A 20,216-nucleotide genomic window follows, 5' to 3' on the forward strand; every position below is an offset into this window, starting at 1 on the left:
TCTCTGTGTCTCTGTCTCTTTCACTGTCTCTCTCTGTCTCTATTTCTGTCTCTGTCTATCTCTCTGTCTGTCTCTCTCACTGTCTCTCTTTGTCTCTGTCTCTCTCTGTCTTTCTCTGTCTCTTGCTGACTCTCTGTCTCTGTCTCTGTCTCTCTGTGTGTTTCTGTCTCTGTCTCTCTGTGTGTTTCTGTCTCTGTCCCTCTCTCTTTGCTTCCTGCTTGTGGTTCAAGATGTGAGCTCCCAAGTTCTGCTCCTGATCCCACACCTGCTACTTATACCCATCATGGACTCTGGGGCTGTAAGCCCAAAGGAACTCTTCTTCAAGTTGCTGGGGTCCTGGTGTTTCATTTACAGCAACAGAGAGTAGTTAACACATCTTTGTCCCTGTGTGCCTCTGCCCTTCCTGTCTAAGCCTTCAGGAACCTGGGCAAAATCAGCTGCACAGAGGTCAGAGGTCAAGGCCAAGTCTTCAATTTGCCCCAGTTGCATTCTCTGGGAAGGCCTGGAAACTAAGTAAAACCACTCCAAACCCAAAATGGCCCAGGGAACAAATGCGAGGGTACGACCTGAGGACGGGGCTGGCTAACAAGACTCAGAGGAGCGTGCCACCATTGCATTTGCTCTGAAGAGTCTGTGACTCTAGACAGAATCCTGCTTAAGGCAAACTCTTCTCACTATTGGATTGGTACAAGCTACATTGGTATGGTTCCCAATTAAAGAAAAAAGTTCAGAGAAAACTTCCATGAGCCTCCAGCGAGCTTGTTGTTTGGCCTGTTGGTAAAACTAGAACATGGATCTTCAGAAACAGTGGGATCCTTGGTCATGGAAACTGTCTGGCCTGTGGTCTTTAGGCTGGTAAAACAGCTCAGATTTCAAACAAGACAGACAAGGGGATAGAAAGGCAGAGGGTACTGAGCTCCAGTGTCTTGTTGGCTATCTCTGAGGCAGAACCTGAACTGGTTGGGGTGTCATGCTCCCTGGGGGATGGTCCCAGAAGACAGGAAAAGGGAAAAAAGATAGAGACAGACAGCATCAGGCCAGGAGCTGGGAAAGCAGGCTCTCTGGAGTGTGTTAGGTGGGCAGCTGCTACAGCCTGGGCCTGGTGATCAGTGGACACTGGAAGAAAAAGACATTTGATAGCCGAAAAATCCACAAATCCCTCTCCACAGAGAAGTGTGAAAGCTGAAAATGTTTGTAAATAACTCCAACAAAGGACCTGCAAGCCAGTTGAACCAGCTGCCCTGCTGGGCTGTCTTTGGGGACACAGGAGCTCAGGAGGGTTTCTCCTTCAGATCTACTCTGGTTTCACCATTTTGAGAGATTTCTACCCACCAGAGTGAATTCATTATTCAGGTAAATAAAGAGAGCTCACAAAAAGCTTGCCACAGAATGCCCGTCTCTTAGGAGAGCCTCAGAAGGGAAGCAGAGAGGAATTCTCTGAGACATCTTTCCATGTGATTCACAGGCTCACACCAGGACAAGGTGTGTGTCCCTCCTGTCCCCTGACCCTGCTGCTCCTGGACGGGTGTTTACCTATGGCCTGAGAATAAGCTTCCATGAGGGTGTGATGGTTCAGATATGTTTGGCCCAGGGACTGGCATTATTAGGAGGTGTGGCCCTGTTGGAGTAGGTGTGGTCTTGTTGAGTAGGTGTGTCACTCATGGGTGTGGGCTCTAAGACCCTCATCCTAGCAGCCTGGAAGCCAGTATTCTGCTAGCAGCCTTCAGATGAAGATGTAGAACACTCAGGTCCTTCTCCTGCACTATGCCTGCCTGGATGCTGCCATGTTCCCACCTTGATGACAATGGACTGAACCTCTGAACCTATAGGCCAGTTCCAATTAAATGTTGTCCTTATAAGAGTTGCCTTGGTCATGGTGTCTCTTTCCATCAGTAAAACCTTAACTAAGACAGGGAATAAAAATATTTTTATTTTCATCTGATTTCCAGCTGGTAGTAAGAGTTATTTTTTCCCAGTTGTTGAATGCAGGCGATGCAGGTGGGGTGGCTGGATCATATACATGACAGTTGTCTTCGATATGTTTGGAGGAAGTAGCTGCATTCTCCACGCTCCCACCAGCACTGTGAAGGTTCTGCTCTTCCCTGTCCCTGCCAATGTTTGCTGTCTGCGGTCTTTTTGGTAATTGCTGCGGGAAGCAGAGCTTCATTTAGGTTTTGATTTGCATTTCTCTCGTGGTTACTGACTCTGGGCCTCATTGACACACCTCTTGGGTATTTGGTTGTCTTCTCTGGATTATTTGGTTGAGACAGCTGTTTAGATTAGTTGAGTCAAAAGCTCTTGAAATGAAGGAACTTCAGAAAGAAAACTGTACGAGCTATTGGTGATGCCGTAAGAAGGCTGGAACGTGTGGGTCACTCACGGTCCTGCAACCAGCAGCTTACATTACAGGGCAGCCAGAAAGACTCCCCTGGGTCCCTTAGACAAGATGGTCACCATATTATGATGACAGACACTGTTAGCATTCTGTCTGAACTCCACCCCACAGTTACCTGGCAACAGCCAGGTAAGGCTGACCCACTACAAAAGGGGCCGCTTGCCCTTCCTCCCTCTCCTACTCTTACCTCTCTTACTCTCTCCTTCCCATTCCCTTCCGCTCCCCCTCTCTCCACATGCTCATGACTTCCCATTCCCTTCCCCTCCCCCTCTCCACATGCTCATGACTTCCCATTCCCTTCCCCTCCCCCTCTCTCCACATGCTCATGACTTCCCATTCCCTTCCCCTCCCCCTCTCCACATGCTCATGACTTCCCATTCCCTTCCCCTTCCCCTCTCTCCACATGCTCATGACTTCCCATTCCCTTCCCCTTCCCCTCTCTCCACATGCTCATGACTTCCCATTCCCTTCCCCTCCCCTGCTCTCCATATGCTCATGACTTCCCATTCCCTTCCCCTCCCCCTCTCTCCACATGCTCATGACTTCCCATTCCCTTCCCCTCCCCCTCTCTCCACATGCTCATGACTTCCCATTCCCTTCCCCTCCCCCTCTCCACATGCTCATGACTTCCCATTCCCTTCCCTTCCCCCTCTCCACATGCTCATGACTTCCCATTCCCTTCCCCTTCCCCTCTCTCCACAAGCACATGACTTCCCATTCCCTTCCCCTCCCCCTCTCTCCACATGCTCATGACTTCCCATTCCCTTCCCCTCCCCCTCTCTCCACATGCTCATGACTTCCCATTCCCTTCCCCTCTCCCTCTCTCCACATGCTCATGACTTCCATTCCCTTCCCCTCCCCCTCTCCACATGCTCATGACTTCCCATTCCCTTCCCCTCCCCCTCTCTCCACATGCTCATGACTTCCCATTCCCTTCCCCTCCCCCTCTCTCCACAAGCTCATGACTTCCCATTCCCTTCCCCTCCCCCTCTCCACATGCTCATGACTTCCCATTCTCTTCCCCTCCCCCTCTCTCCACATGCTCATGACTTCCCATTCCCTTCCCCTTCCCCTCTCTCCACATGCTCATGACTTCCCATTCCCTTCCCCTTCCCCTCTCTCCACATGCTCATGACTTCCCATTCCCTTCCCCTTCCCCTCTCTCCACAAGCACATGACTTCCCATTCCCTTCCCCTCCCCCTCTCTCCACATGCTCATGACTTCCCATTCCCTTCCCCTTCCCCTCTCTCCACAAGCTCATGACTTCCCATTCCCTTCCCCTCCCCCTCTCTCCACATGCTCATGACTTCCCATTCCCTTCCCCTCCCCCTCTCCACATGCTCATGACTTCCCATTCCCTTCCCCTCCCCCTCTCTCCACATACTCATGACTTCCCATTCCCTTCCCCTCCCCCTCTCTCCACAAGCTCATGACTTCCCATTCCCTTCCCCTCCCCCTCTCTCCACATGCTCATGACTTCCCATTCCCTTCCCCTTCCCCTCTCTCCACATGCTCATGACTTCCCATTCCCTTCCCCTTCCCCTCTCTCCACATGCTCATGACTTCCCATTCCCTTCCCCTTCCCCTCTCTCCACAAGCTCATGACTTCCCATTCCCTTCCCCTCTCCCTCTCTCCACATGCTCATGACTTCCCATTCCCTTCCCCTTCCCCTCTCTCCACATGCTCATGACTTCCCATTCCCTTCCCCTTCCCCTCTCTCCACAAGCTCATGACTTCCCATTCCCTTCCCCTCCCCCTCTCTCCACATGCTCATGACTTCCCATTCCCTTCCCCTCCCCCTCTCCACAAGCACATGACTTCCCATTCCCTTCCCCTCCCCCTCTCTCCACATGCTCATGACTTCCCATTCCCTTCCCCTCCCCCTCTCTCCACAAGCTCATGACTTCCCATTCCCTTCCCCTCCCCCTCTCTCCACATGCTCATGACTTCCCATTCCCTTCCCCTTCCCCTCTCTCCACATGCTCATGACTTCCCATTCCCTTCCCCTTCCCCTCTCTCCACATGCTCATGACTTCCCATTCCCTTCCCCTTCCCCTCTCTCCACAAGCTCATGACTTCCCATTCCCTTCCCCTCCCCCTCTCTCCACATGCTCATGACTTCCCATTCCCTTCCCCTCCCCCTCTCTCCACAAGCACATGACTTCCCATTCCCTTCCCCTTCCCCTCTCTCCACATGCCCATGACTTCCCATTCCCTTCACCTTCCCCTCTCTCCACATGCTCATGACTTCCCATTCCCTTCCCCTTCCCCTCTCTCCACAAGCTCATGACTTCCCATTCCCTTCCCCTCCCCCTCTCTCCACATGCTCATGACTTCCCATTCCCTTCCCCTCCCCCTCTCTCCACATGCTCATGACTTCCCATTCCCTTCCCTTCCCCCTCTCCACATGCTCATGACTTCCCATTCCCTTCCCCTCCCCCTCTCTCCACATGCCCATGACTTCCCATTCCCTTCCCCTCTCTCCACATGCTCATGACTTCCCATTCCCTTCCCCTTCCCCTCTCTCCACAAGCTCATGACTTCCCATTCCCTTCCCCTCCCCCTCTCTCCACATGCTCATGACTTCCCATTCCCTTCCCCTCCCCCTCTCTCCACATGCTCATGACTTCCCATTCCCTTCCCCTCTCCCTCTCTCCACATGCTCATGACTTCCCATTCCCTTCCCCTCCCCCTCTCTCCACATGCCCATGACTTCCCATTCCCTTCCCCTCCCCCTCTCTCCACATGCCCATGACTTCCCATTCCCTTCCCCTTCCCCTCTCTCCACATGCTCATGACTTCCCATTCCCTTCCCCTCCCCCTCTCTCCACATGCCCATGACTTCCCATTCTCTTCCCCTCCCCCTCTCTCCACAAGCACATGACTTCCCATTCCCTTCCCCTCCCCCTCTCTCCACATGCTCATGACTTCCCATTCCCTTCCCCTCCCCCTCTCTCCACATGCTCATGACTTCCCATTCCCTTCCCCTCCCCCTCTCTCCACATGCCCATGACTTCCCATTCCCTTCCCCTCTCTCCACAAGCTCATGACTTCCCATTCCCTTCCCCTCCCCCTCTCTCCACATGCTCATGACTTCCCATTCCCTTCCCCTTCCCCTCTCTCCACATGCTCGTGACTTCCCATTCCCTTCCCCTTCCCCTCTCTCCACATGCTCATGACTTCCCATTCCCTTCCCCTCCCCCTCTCTCCACATGCTCGTGACTTCCCATTCCCTTCCCCTTCCCCTCTCTCCACATGCTCATGACTTCCCATTCCCTTCCCCTCCCCCTCTCTCCACATGCTCATGACTTCCCATTCCCTTCCCCTCCCCCTCTCTCCACATGCTCATGACTGGCTTCTATTCCTCTACTCTCTCCCTCTCTCTGCCTTTCTCTGTCTCTACTACCATTTCAACTCCTCTCCCCATGCCATGAATAAACTCAATTCTATACTATACTGTGGTGTGGCTGGTGCCTCGGGGGAAGGGATGCCTTGGCATGGGCCTGCAGAGACATCCCCTTCCCCCACACCTCACCATCCCTCCATAACATACCCCCTCTCTCTTTATCTTTTTATAAACACATCAAACACTATATATATGTGAGTGTGTATATCACACATATGTATATGTATTATGTAAGTACATATGCATATGTACGTGCGGGTTTTTTTTGGTAGGAACGATCTTTTATTGGGGGAGAGTTCATCAATCCATCATGGCTGCCGCCTTCCTTATGGCTGCCAGCTCGTTGCTTAGCCCCTCTCCCTTTCTCTTGGCCCAGACGTGCGTGCCCACCCTCTTCTCGACGAACTTGAGTGTGCGTTTGTCCCTGGACACTTGTGTGTCCTACGGCACACCGCTCATAGGCACGAAGCTGCACACCTCCTGCATCGGGTCCCACAGGAACTTGGTGTGCTTGGTGAGGCACCTGCTGTGTCTTGGTTTGCTGACGATCTTCGTCACCTTGTGGCCCTTGTTGAGGCCCACGGCCCAGGGCTGTGGCTGCTGCTCTCCAATGGCGGCCAGGACAGGAAGTCCAACATTTTAAATAGGAATACATAATAGGAATATTTAACCCATGGGAGCTCAGTCTTTAAGGAAGGAGAGGTTGTCAGGAAAATCATCTCCTGCATCCGGAGGCTGTTTGAAGTCAGCAGCACTACGTGGGCCAGGCTGGGGCAGGCTAGCTACTCGGTCTCAGTTAATGGAAGATGTCATTGAGCTGTCCCACCCCCAACCCCATAAAGAAACATTTATTCTTACTGTGTTTTCTTTATGCAAAAGAATATGCAAATTTCTTCTATGAATAGAGAGATGTTTTAAAGAACTCAAGTCAGTTAACTACCTGTCACTGAAACAGAATCCCTAGTTGACAGGGTCTTGAATCACCTTGGAGACAAATCTTTGAGTGTGCCTGTGAGGGTCTTTCTAGAGTACGGTATAGAAGTGAGAAGACACACCCTAAGTGTGGGCAGCACTTTCCTTGGAGTGGGTTGCAGGACTGAATCTGAAGGAAAGAGAGTGGAACTGCAGATTAGTCTTGTTCTGCTTCCTGACTGGGTGTGTGACATGACCAGCCACCCCTGTAGCTGTTGTGGGCTGTCCTCACACTGTGAGCCCAAATAAATACTTAGGGTGCTTGTGTCAGGTGCTTGGTCACAGCAAGGAGACTGGTGCCGAGCACACTGAGATAATTACTTAGAAGAAAGTTTGTCTGGCTCATAGCTTCTTTGGGCATTTCTATCTGATGTCTGGCTTTGTTGCTTTGGTCTCATAACGAGGTGGAGAGAAGCTGCGGTGATGTCACAGAATAAAATCATTACTTCATTGTATGCAAAAATGGAAGACCACAGCAATCCTACAGAAAGTCTCCAGAGCTCTAAGTGCCTGGCATGAGGCGTCACCATTGGTTTTGAAGTACTGGGATAGAATCCAAGGTCTTGTTCATCCTAGGTCAGCTCGCTACCACTGAACCAACAGCTCTGGGCTCTGTGAGTCCTTTACCTTTGCAATTTCTTCTTTTTTTTTTTTTTTCACCAAAATGTATTATTTATTTACAGTAAGTTTAAGTTTTCTTTTTCTTTTTCTTTTTTTTTTTAATTTTCTACATTCTTTGTTTACATTTCAAATGATTTCCCCTTTCCTGGTTCCCCGTCTCCATAAGTCCCATAAGCCCTCTTCCCTCCACTCATCCCCCCCCCCCCATCAAACCCCTCCCACTTCTCTGTCTGGTAATCCCCTGCATTGCTGCATCAAGCCTTTCCAGGACCATATCAGCCTGGTAATTAGAGAGTCCTAACCACACTGCTTAAAGCTACCCGCCCATCCCCCACACGGTGGGGAACCTTCACCGTTCTTCAAATGCTTCTGAATCAAGTACAGGTTTTACAAGCTAGAAGCTTGTCTCTCTGTTTGTCTGTCTGTCTGTCTGTGGTAGTATCTCAAAATCTTTATTCTTTGATGAATGGATGAATTCTAATCAAAAGCCGTATGAGCAAATAACACTTGAAAAATTATATGCAGTGCACTTTGATTTAGTGTCTTTTTGTTTGTTTTATTTTTTTTTTTCCTCTTCCCTGGCATAGTAGTAGAGTTCATTGAGAAATTTCGTAGATTGATCCTCACCTTCCCTCCTGGATGAAATGTTTCGATTCAGGAGAAACTGCTCTGCAAAAAGCCCCTGACCTTCTGAGGCTACCTGTGTCTGACCCTTAGACCTTAGGCTGCTTGCTACTACCTGAGTATTCTCCAGTTGTCTCCATTTTCCATCCCTCTGTGGGGAATGTCTGCAAAGCACTGTGGACTCTATCTGTCCCTTATTATCTAAGGTTGCCTTGATGGAATGTCGCTAACTCTGATTCCTCAGGATTCTATGCTGTCTCTGTTGCTTCATTCTCTTCTTGGGAACTGAGCAGGAGACCCGCTCAACAGACTAAGGTGGACGATGTTGTAAGACTGCGGATCTCATCAGAAGCGCCCACTGCGCCATGCTCCCCAGATTCTGATGTACCTCTGTTGGCATGCTTATGCCCATGAGACTCCTCTGGTCTGTGTAGCTAGGCCCTCTGGCCAGTGACTGGCCAAGCATTGGCAGCCAGTTGGAGGACAGGAATAAAGGTGTGGACAGTTGTCACCATCTCTTAGCTGCTCCTCTTTGGGCTCAGATGACATTGCTTCCAGCTCCCTCAAGATCTAAGCATTGTACCCCTTCCCACCATTGCTGCCTTCTGGGTATCTTGTGTTTGTGGAAATGGATGGATCCGCCAGGGAATTCTGGAATCCATCAAACAGCAATAGCAAAACAGAAAGAGTTAAACCAGGATGAAGCAGGTGGTCTGTGGGTGTGTGGGCCCCTACTGGGAGGGGTGATTCAAACCTGAATGTTGCTAACTCTGGATGAACACCAGAGTTCTCAAACACCACCATCCTCTCCCTGGGACCCTGTCCTCTGGACTTCTGTCAATTTCTCGAGGAGCAATAGGAACAAAGGTTCCTGAAAAGACTAGATTTGAACTCTTCAGAGCCAGTCTAGCTGTTCTCTCTGCTCCACCATTGGGCTTTCTCCTGGTGGACACTGTGACAGTTAGTGTTAATTGTCAGTTCGATGGGACCCAGGGTCTTCTAGGAGATGAGCCTCTGGCTATGCCTGGAGAGATGATCTTAAATGTGTTCACTGACTTGTAACCATCTTAATTGTGAATGAGACCATTTCCTGAGGGGATCTTGGACAGTATAAATGGGAAAGGGGTGGGGGAGCTGAGTAACATTGTGAGTTGGCTACATGAGTATATTTCTCAGCTGTGGATATAGCCGGGCCAGCTCATTCAGGTTCCTGCTGCCTTTCCTTCTGCACTCTGAAGAACCTAGCCAGAATAAACCCTTTCTCCCTTAAGTTGCTTTGGTCAGAGCGTTTTTACCACAGCAAAGGAGAAGTAACTAGGACAGACAAAGACAGGACCAGTCCTCCAGAACTTTTTCTCAGGACAGAGGTGCCCCTCCTGGCCTCATCCCTGCAGATGTGGGGAGTCTGTGTGGTTCTCTTCAAGGCCCCTTTGATCTTGTGTGAACTCCTCCTTCTTGTATATTCTCAGTTGAGCGGTAAGTCTGGGCTTTCTGTCAGCATGCTATTTTTACCCAAACCACCCATTATTTTCCCCTTGCTCTTTGATGCTTTTATGATGCATTTTGCAACACCAGTTGGGAAAGTAGGGGAGGCTCGTGTGCCTTTCTGTTGTTTTTTCCAGAATTCCTTCATAGCCCTGCAGATGTTTATTAAGGGATTCCAGAGACCTGCTGCTATCTCCAGTGACTTGAAATTTCCCGGCTCCTGCCCCTCCTCCTGTGTTCTGATTCCTTTCTGTGGTCACTCTGGAGGGAAGAGCACTTCTTGCGCAGCTCCCTCCTCCCCTTCTTCCTCCCCCTCCTGCCCCTCCTCCTCTTCCTCTTCTTCTTTCTGAGGTATGTGGCCTCTTCATTGACCAGGACACCACAGCTGTACAACTTTTGGGCTCCCTGCCCCATCCTGACCCAATGGTCATCAGTATCATCTCCCTTGGATATTCTGGGATTCAGGAGACACAGTCACTGTGGTAAAATGTCTGGGCCACCACCACTCACAGAATCACTCAGTCACTCCAGGAGCACAAGAGAGACATCCTATGGCCACAGGTCTCCTAAATTCAGAGGCTCCACATCTCTGCTTCCTTTACTTGTATCCTCCAGGCCAGCAACCTGCTCAGAACCCTATAGAATATTCCATATCTAAGGCAAACAGGTACCTAGCCACCAGGGCCAGCCCTCTCTTGGGCTGGAGGACAGGAGGATAGTCTGTGTCCCTAGCAGCAGCATGGTCCATGGAGTATACTGGGAATGTGGAATCAGTTCAGTGCAGTCGAAGTGGCCATTCCAGGCAGCATCCACCCAAACTCCAGGGATGTTCTAGCAGGGATGTTCTGTCTCCAATTCTGCTCAGCTAAGGCTGGTGAGGCAGTGTGGCTCTTTTTGTTTGTTTGTTTGTTTGTTTGTTTGTTTGTTTGTTTGTTTTTCGAGACAGGGTTTCTCTGTGTAGCTCTGGCCGTCCTGGAACTCACTCTGTAGACCAGACTGGCTTCCAACTCAGAAATCCACCTGCCTCTGCCTCCCAGAGTGCTGGGATTACAGGCGTGTGCCACCACTGCCCAGCTTGTGTGGCTCATTCTTAATGAAGACCCTTCTGATCAAATGCTCCTTTCCTATGAAGGTCACAAGGATGGCTCCTTAGTGGGCTCCCTCTGCTTCATGCTTGCTTAATGTTTAGATATATCTAAGTTGCTATTTGCTGTATTGTTTCCTGTTTACAAGTTGTCTGTGTCCTTTTTTTAAAAAAAAAAACTTCTACCACTCTTGGGACTAGAGAGATGACTTAGCAGGTAAGACCATGCACTGCCCTTGCAGAGGTCCTGGGTTCTGTTCCCAGCCCCCACACAGCATCTCACAGTCACCTGTAACTCCAGCTCCAGGGCGCCTGATTTTAATCTTCTTTCCAGGGCACTAGGTAGGTACATGCATGCACACAGGTAAAACATAAAATTAATCTTGAAATAAAAGCTGTTCTTTTTATATGGTCCTTCTCTCTTCTCCCTTTCCCTGCCCTCCAGTCTATCCTCTCCTTCTCTCTCTCTTCTCCCCTTCCTTCCCCTCCCATCTTCCCCTTCTCTCTTCTCCTTTCTCTGCTCCTCCTTTCCTTTCCTTTCCTCTCCCCTCCCCCATCCTTCCTTCTTTTCCTTCCCTCTCCCTGCCCCCTCCTCTCCCCTCCCCTCTTCCCTCCTCCTCTTTCTTTCTTGTGCTGGTTTGGGACCCAGAGGCTTGCACAAGCTCAGGCAAGTGCTCTACCACTAGGCTGCACTTCAATCCTCTTTCCTCTCAGGTTTCGTTTGCGCATTTGATCTGATTTCATTTTGTCTCTGCCCTTTGCAATGTAAATCATACCCCCTGTTAACGTTTTATAGTGTGAGCTTCTGTGCCTGTAATATTTTTAATGTTTAAGATAGATCCAAGAGCACAGATACCACCCAGAGTACCAAAGCTGTCATGAATCTCATCAGTGTTGGGGACTTGAGTTGAAGGGTCCTCTCAGAAGAATCCTCTCAGAGTCGTGCATTCACTTCTAGCCCAAGAACCTCGAGGTGGGACTGGATTCAGAAACAGAGACTTTACAGGGGCACTTGGATTAGGATCGGGTCTCTGTGGTGCACGAATGCAGGCTGCTGTTATCTTATGAACAGGAGATTGTGCACACAGGAACACCAGCAAATGGAGGCTGGAGTGAAGAGCCAGGCAGGGTAGATGATGCATGTCGCCATGTTATGTCCACACCCCAGGGAGAGCTGGGGAGGGATGACGCTTACTTCCCCCAAAGGAGCCAAACTAGTGACATCTTCACATCACACGTCAGCTCTCAGAGCAATAATAAAATAAATGCTGCCCATATGTGGCCCTGCATGCCGGCCCCGAGGAGTTAATGCTTACAAGACATAGGAGGTTGGACTGAAAAGAACAGAAACAGCCAATGTGAAACCAGCAGAGTGTGTTTTCATGTGTGTGCATGTGTATGCATTTGGTTTGTGTTCACATGTGTGTATTATGTGCACGGTCTTCCAAGGTCTGAAGCTGCAGGGCTACACTAGACATTTCAGCACAGCCACAGATACCCAGCACCTGTTAACTCTTGGCAAGCTGGTCCCCATGCTGCCCCTAAGATGCACTGTCCAGGAGAAATAAATTATTTGGACCCTAATCAGAGACCCAACTAAAGTGCAGGGTCCCAAGCCTCCCATTCCTGGGGGACCTGCCTCTAGCTGCATCATTTCCTCCTGCATTTCTTCATTGCAGTGAAGGCAGGTCTGGCTTCTGGTCGCCTTCAGATTCTCAGTAGCTAAGGTAGGGTTGGGGCTAGGATTAGAGTTAGGGCTGGGATTACTACAATGTAATCCAAAACACAAACCTTTGACTGAGGAGTGAGCTCTAGCCTTCTGGCCATTTAGATCCTTCTGCATCTCCAAGCCACAGTCAGGCATAACAAGTCAGGTGCCACACTAATCCCTCAGGTCCAGCCCCTCTGGGGCAGTATTTTTATCTCTCTAAGCCTCAATTCCCACATCTGCAAAACGAGTGTAGTAAACCCAACCTCTCAGGTGACTGAGGAATACATGGGACGGCAGCTGAAAGTGAACTTTGAAGACAGCACTTGCCGGCTGTTACAGTCACTAATTATGTACTTACTTTATGATACAGATAGCCTTGTCTAACCCGAATACTGGTGGTATTTGTCAGCACCAGGTTCGTGTGAAGGTTACCACAGCCGATACACAATCCTTTTCTATTCAGAGCCCATGTCTCATGTGCTGTTTTTTAGCCTCCATGTTCTGTCTTCCAGGCAGCCTGCCTCTCTCTGGTCCACTGGGCTGCGTAAACCTGTGCTTCGGATCAGCTGTGCCCTGTGATCACGTGCTGGACCCTGCCTCTACATCTGAAGAGATTAGAGTTGGACCCATGGAGACAGCTTGTGGGAACTGGCTTTGGCAATCCTAAACCATTGTGCCACCTGAACATGGCTTGGGAGGCAGGGAGGGGACAGTTACTCATAGCGCCTGGGACAAAAACCTTGTCAGTTCCAGTTGCAACGATGTCATCACACCAGCAATGCCCAAAAATGGTCTTTCCCAAGTGTCGTATTTCAGGCAGGACTCACATGACTGAGCTCCGCCCCAGGAGTTACAAAATGCTTTCATAACCGGGGGTTTCCCCTGCTAGACTTTGGGTCTCACCCTCCTGTGTTGCACTGAGGGAGATCAGCATCTGGCACAGATGAAGAGATCTGAAGGTCACGGGTAATTTGAAATGCAAACCAGGGGCCTTGGTAGAGGAACTGGGAGCCTGTGTGACATCTGCAGTAGTGTGGATGATCCCTTTCTTAAAAATAACAATTGTTCTGTTTTATATAAAAAAAAAATAAAAAATTAAGTGAAGCCAGGGACATGTTTGGTGGATGAGAGGTATGGTGGGAGGGGAGAAGGGGAGGAAGGGAGTGTCTCTGCTGGCCCATAATGAGGCATCCCTTCCCTCTCTGAGGGACCAGCCACTATATTATACTATACAGTATAGTATAGAATAGAGTTTATTTAGGGCATGAGGAGGGGAGTTGAGGGGGTAGTAGAGACAGAGACAGAGAGTAGAGGAGTAGAGGCTGGACATGAGTGTGTGTGTGTGGGGGGAGGAATAGGGAGAGAAGGGACAGAGGGGGAAGTAGAAGTGGGTAAGAGAGTAAGAGAAGAGAGCAAGGGAGAGGAGGAGCAAGCGGCCCCTTTTACAGTGAGTCTGGCACACCTGGCTGTTGCCAGGTAACTGTGGGGTAGAGCCTAGAAGAAATGCCAACAATAATAAATAATATTTTTATTTAAAAAAATATACAGTATATTTTGATTGCATGCTTTCCCCTTCTCTAAACTCTCCCCAGATCCTTCCTACTTCCAGACCCACCCAATTGCACGTTCTTTCTCCCTCTCCAAAGCTAAAACAAAACTAAAAAACTGAAAATCAAAACACAAATTTAAAAAGAAAAGCCAATAGGACAAAAAGCGTCTGAACAAAACAAAACAATAGTGTACCCGACCCTTCCCCCAAACAAGACGTATGGAGTTGGTTTTGTGTTAGCTAACTACTCCTGGGCGTGGGGCCCACCATGGACTATGGTTGACATCCCCAGGGATACTCATCTGAGACAGTGGATGTTCCTTCTTCTAGAAGGTCTCCATTGCAAATAGCTTCTTGGTTAGGGGTGATACTTTGTGACCACCTCCCTTCCTGCATGCTGGGATTTTGTCTGGTTTGAACCTGTGCGGGTCTTAGGTATGCTACGGTAGTCTCTGTAAGTTATTTTTTATCAATCCTGTTGTGTCTGGAAGACACTGTTTACTTGGAGTCATTTAACACCTCTGGCTCTTCCAATCTTTTCCTTCCACTTACATACAGATCCCGATCCCTGACCCTTGACAGGGGTTGGTGGGACTTTATAAAGACATCTCCTTCTTCTCTTCACATTATTTAGTTGTAGATCTCTGTCAATTCCCATCTATTGCAATAAGAAGCTTCTCTGGTAGGAGCTGAGAGACACTCTCATCTGTGGGTACAGGAGTAGATCATTAGGCTACATTTTATTAATAATTCCCTTTAGAAGAGTAATAGTAATTGGTTTTTCCCTAGGCCCATGACCTATATAACCTCAGTGTCACCTATAAATTCTGTCCTATGGAATGAGTCTTAAATCTGACAGAAAATGTTTGGTTATTACCATAACATTTGTGCCACAACTGCACCAATATATCAGACAAGCACCTTATTGCTGTAGGTTGAGGGATTGTAGTTGGGTGGTTCGATGATTGCTTTCCTCCTCTGGTAGGGCACAGGGTAACTTCCAGGTACCATGTGTACTGGTCAGTCCTGGTGCAGCTTCTAGTTGGGCATCATCTCAAGTTCTTCATGTTTGATGACGTAAGTAAGTCGTGTCTTCAGCAATAGGGCCTTACCATCATGTATGGATAACAACCTATAGCATTTACAATAGCCTGTGGTATTTGGGGAGGGGTGTGTTTATAGACTGCTTTGTCCAATGATGTGAGGTGCTCCTGGTGCTGGAGATGATGCTTAGTAGTGCAGGATGTGCAGTTGAGGCATTGCCTTACTCCTTACACAGTGACTCCATTTTTGTTCCTTTTACGTGTATACTTTAGGAAGCTTCTGGAGTAATAGTTTCCATATTACTTTTCAGAAGGCCTTTGGTGTTCATTATCCCTCCCCTGACTCCCTCCTTCATCCTTCGCCTCTCCTCTACATTTCATCCTCCTGGTAGTGTTTCCTATATCTCTTTATAGGACTACAGTCCATTTCCCCTTCCTTGGAAGACCCCGCCCCCATTCCCTTATTATCTACCTCGTTGGATATTTGGTTTGAAGCACACATATCTAAAGCTTAAGAGATTGTATCCATATATAAGAGGAAACATGCGAAATTTGTCTGGGTCTGGGTTTCCTCACCCAGGATGATATTTTTTTTCTGGCTCTATCCATTTGCCAGAATTTTTCATAATTTCATTTTTATTAACAGTTGCAAAATATTTCATTGTATAAATAGTTTGGATTTTCATTATTATATGTTAGTTGATGCACAGCTAGGTTGTTTCCAGGCTTGGGCTATTACGAACAGCATAGCAACGAACATAGACAAGCCAGTGTCTCTATAGTGAGAGTCTTTGGGTACATGACCAAGAGTGAGGCTGTGTTAGATTTATTTTCAGCTTTCTGAGGACCCTCCAGCACTAATTTTCATACTGGTTGGTCTTAGTCAGGGTTTGTATTCCTGCACAAACATCACAACCAAGAAGCAAGTTGGGGAGGAAAGAGTTTATTCAGCTTACACTTCCACACTGCTGTTCATCACCAAAGGAAATCAGGACTGGAACTCAAGCAGGTCAGGAAGCAGGAGCTGATGTAGAGGCCATGGAGGGATGTTTCTTACTGGCTTGCTTCCTCTGCCTTGCTTAGCTTGCTCTCATAGAACCCAAACCCAGGGATGGCACCACTCACAATGGGCTGGACCCTCTCCCCTTGATCAATAATTGAGAAAATGCCTTACAGCTGAGTCTCATAGAGGCATTTCCTCACCTGAAGCTCCTTTATCTGTGATAACTCCAGCTTGTGTCAAGTTGACACACAAAACCAGCCAGTACAGAGTTTATACAATGAATAAGCACCCCCTTCCCCCTCATCCTTTCCAGCGTATGCTGTCATTTGTTTTACTGGTCTTGGCCATTCTGACTGGGGTAAATGAAATCTCAAGGTAGTTTTAAATTTGTATTTCTCAGATGGCTAAGGATGTTGGACATTTCTTTAAGTGTTTCTCATCCATTTGTGTTTCTTCATTTGAGAACTCACTGCTTAGTTCTGTATTCCATTTTGACTGAGTTGTTTGTTTTGTTGATGTTAATTTTTTTTAGAACGTTGTATATTGTCGGTACTAAACTTCCATCAAATGTATAATTAATTGGTAAAGGTCTTTTCCCGCTCTATAATAGGGCCTCACTTTGCCTGGTGGCATTCTTTGCCATATGAAGGTTCTCAGCTTCATCAAGTCCCATTTATTAATTGTTGGGGTTTAATGCCTGTGCTATCAATATCCTGTTCAGAAATTCTTTTCCTACTGAAAAGCCCATGATTCCCAGCCCATTCCTAACTTCATTTTATAAGATTCAGGGGCCCTGTCTGGTCTTCTGTTGACATTCTGATCAGTTGAGTTTTGTAGAGGGTGATAGATATGGATCTATTTATATTTTACATACAGCTTCAGTTTGGCCAAGACTACTTATTGAAGATGCTGTATTTTTTCCAGTGTTTCTGTTTGGCTTCTTTGTGAAAAATCGTGTCTAGAAGTGTGTGGGATTATTTCTAAGTCTTCTATTTAATTCATTTGATCAATATGTATTTTTATGCCAACAGGCCAAGAGGAGATGTGAGCATAGAGTGATTGAGTTAACTTCCTGTCTTGCTGTTTTTCTCAGTAGCTCTGGCAAGCCTGGAGCTTGATATGTAGAGTAAGATTGTCTTAAACTTTTGACAACCCTCCTGCCTCTGTATCTCTGGTTTTAAGATTACAAGATGTAGACCACTGTCTCTAGTTTTAACTTCAGTATTTCCCCACCACAGAGAGACTACCCAAACTTCTCAGCTCAGCAGAGGCTCAGTCTTGAGTTAAGAAAAATATGAGGGGTTGGTGAGATGGACCAGTGGATGAGAACACTTGCTACCAAGCTTGATGTTACCAGTTGGATCCACAGGTCCCACATGGTAGAAAAAGAGATGTAGGTTCGAGTTCAGCCTCGCTGCTGGGGTGTGTGAAAGCCTCTTGGGCAGACAAAATGGGGAGGTGCTAGCCTGCATTCCATCCTCTCCTCCATGGTGGTGCCAGGGCCAGTATCCACTGGGGGGTGGCAGAATGCAGCCTAGGATGGGCTCCAATCCCCGGTGAGAAATCACACAGGCTGAGGTTGGTGTTCTCATACTCCTGGGCACCCAGTTGCTGTTGGGAACCACAAGGAGTGAGAATTGGGTGGCCCTAGAGGGCCAGTGATGAACCAGGGAAGGGGGAATCTTAGGTCACAGTGAGCGTCCTTATGATGAAGGCTTCCTCCCACAGCAGCTCTTGATGAGAGAGACAGTCCTTACTTATTCAAACTGTTTATTCATAGTGGAAAATGGAGGTATACAACTTACTCAGGGTGGACCAGAGATTAAAAACCATTTGCAGGAAGGAATGTCTGGGAAGGGGAACTTATTTGGCTAAACCGGCCCATGTAGATACCTCATTAGCATGGAGAACTCTGTGCTCTGTGCTACATGATTAGGGGTCACAATCCTCAAGTGGGATATTGTGGTCAAGTGCTCCAGGACAGGAACCAGGTTGGGAGTGGATGAAATGTCTGCAGTTGTCAGATAAGAGAGTACTGGTGTTTCTGACTCCATTCAACCTTCCTAGTTTCTATCTGGTGGCATGATTCCACTGGCCCCACAGAGAGAGAGATGGTTCTCGCAAGTTGTTTTCAGACTTCCAAAGAATGCTATTGATTCTTTCTCTCTCACTCTCTCTCTCTCTCTCTCTCTCTCTCTCTTCTCTCTCTCTCTCTCTCTGTCTGTCTGTCTGTCTCTCTCTCCCCCTCTCTCTTGTGTGTCTCATATGAATGAAATAAAAATATTAAAGAAAAAAATGACTTTTATACATATATATGTTCCCTTCCCTTTTTTGGGTAAATTTTATAAAAATGATATCAAATTGAAATTAGCCACATATAGAAAACATCTGAATGATGATATCTCCACAATGTCTTTAATCCCAGCACTTGGGAGGCAGAGGCAGGCAGATTTCTGAGTTCGAGGCCAGCCTGGTCTACAGAGTGAGTTCCAGGACAGCCAGGACTATACAGAGAAACCCTGTCTCAAAAAACAAACAAAAATTTTTTTAAATAGATAGATAGATAGACAGACAGACAGATAGATAGATAAAGTATTGTTGATTTGTTAGATTCATTAATGGGCTTAGAGCTGATACTTTATAGTCCTGGGAAAACCCACACATCATTTTCTCATACCTTTAAAGAAAATATTAGAATTTTTTAAAAGACTGTGTACCTAGAAGTATTTTTCTAAATAATTCTTTCTAAATAATTTAAGTGTTGAGGACACAGCTCAGTGTACAGTATTTGCTTAGTAAATGCAGGACCCTGTTTTTAATTCCTAGTATCACAAGGAAATGATTTTTTAAAGAAAGCTTCAACATTTTTAAAACTTTAATTGATTTATTATGTGTGTATGCCACATATGCTTGTGTGGAGGTCAGAGGTCAACTTTTAGGAGTTGGTTCTCTCTTGCTGTGGGTTCTGCTCATTGAACTCTGGTCATCACGTTTGGGAGGCAAGTGCTTCTTGCCTGCAAATCCACCTCCCAGTCCCCTAGATAGTTCTCAGAATCATACCATCATGTTGCTATAAGCGATCTTTGAAAATCCTCAGATGTCCATGTGTTGACGGCTTGCTCTCCGCTAGGGCCTGGTAAGAACTCTTGAGGAATCTTCAGATCATGAGGAGCGCACCTTTGAAGGGGATTAGAGACTCTGTCTCAAGGCAGGCAGTTCTGCTGCACCAAAAACTGGCACCATGAAGCATTTGCTCACCACAGATGCAAAGCAATGCAGCCAGGCGATCAGCTGACCACAGACTGACCACGCCCAGACCGTGATCCCAAACAACCCTTTTTTTTCTTTATAAATAGACAATCTCAAATATTTTGTTAAGCGATGGAAAGTAACACTGTTATTAAACAGATAATTATAATCCAGTTTGATTCAGAACTGTCAAAATAAGTGGTAAAATACACTATTTTTCTTAGAAGGTTTAGGATTGGAGTGGTGCATCATGAAGGAACAAGAAAGAGGAGGTGTTCAAGTTTCAAGTATTTATGTAAAAATGTGTCCTCATTAAATATGGAGGGGTGTGATGGAGATGAGAAAAGTGGGTTCCAGGGGCCCAGGGCTCATTTTCCCACCTCTGCCATACTCTATCCCTTTTGTTCTATGCAAGCATCTCTCCTTTCCAGAATGGCTCTCAAACCATGGTCCTTAGGTTCCTGATGTAAAATGTTTTGTAATAATACCAACCTATTTACTCTTATTAACTGTGTTGACATTGGCTTTGGTGCAAAGACAAAAGTTATTAAGAATTCCAGGTGCCTCTTCAGAGGTCGGAGCAGGTTGTCAATTGCTTTCTTCACTACATTGTGAAGAAAAGAGAAAGCTCCCCACAAAAAAAGTCACATGTAAGAATGGATTTCATAAAGCAGTTAAGATTCATTTGCTCGCCGGGTGGTGGTGGTGCATGCCTGTAATCCCAGCACTCTGGGAGGCAGGGGCAGGCGGATTTCTGAGTTTGAGACCAGCCTGATCTACAGAGTGAGTTCCAGGACAGCCAGGGCTATACAGAGAAACCCTGTCTCGAAAAAACCAAATCCAAAAAAGCAAAACAAAACAAAACAAACAAACAAACAAACAGATTTATTTGCTCACAGAACAGACCTCTTTTCAAGTCTGTAATAGATGTCTGCTGCATTCTGAATAAAGCATGGTGACTACCTCAAGGAAGTATAGCCATGTTTGAGTTGCCAGCTAAACTAACCACTTCATCCAACTACTTTTTTTTTCCTGAAAGAACAACTGACACACTATATCTTACCATGGATAT

At 47.4% G+C, this 20,216-nt stretch overlaps 1 pseudogene; it reads right to left on the minus strand.

Annotated features, from left to right (window-relative positions):
• Positions 1–6,103: 6,103 nt before the first annotated feature.
• Positions 6,104–8,160, minus strand: LOC127666282 (60S ribosomal protein L36-like; annotated as a pseudogene).
• Positions 8,161–20,216: the final 12,056 nt, after the last annotated feature.

The sequence above is a fragment of the Apodemus sylvaticus genome, chromosome 15, assembly GCF_947179515.1.
Source record: "Apodemus sylvaticus chromosome 15, mApoSyl1.1, whole genome shotgun sequence".
NCBI lineage: Eukaryota > Metazoa > Chordata > Mammalia > Rodentia > Muridae > Apodemus > Apodemus sylvaticus.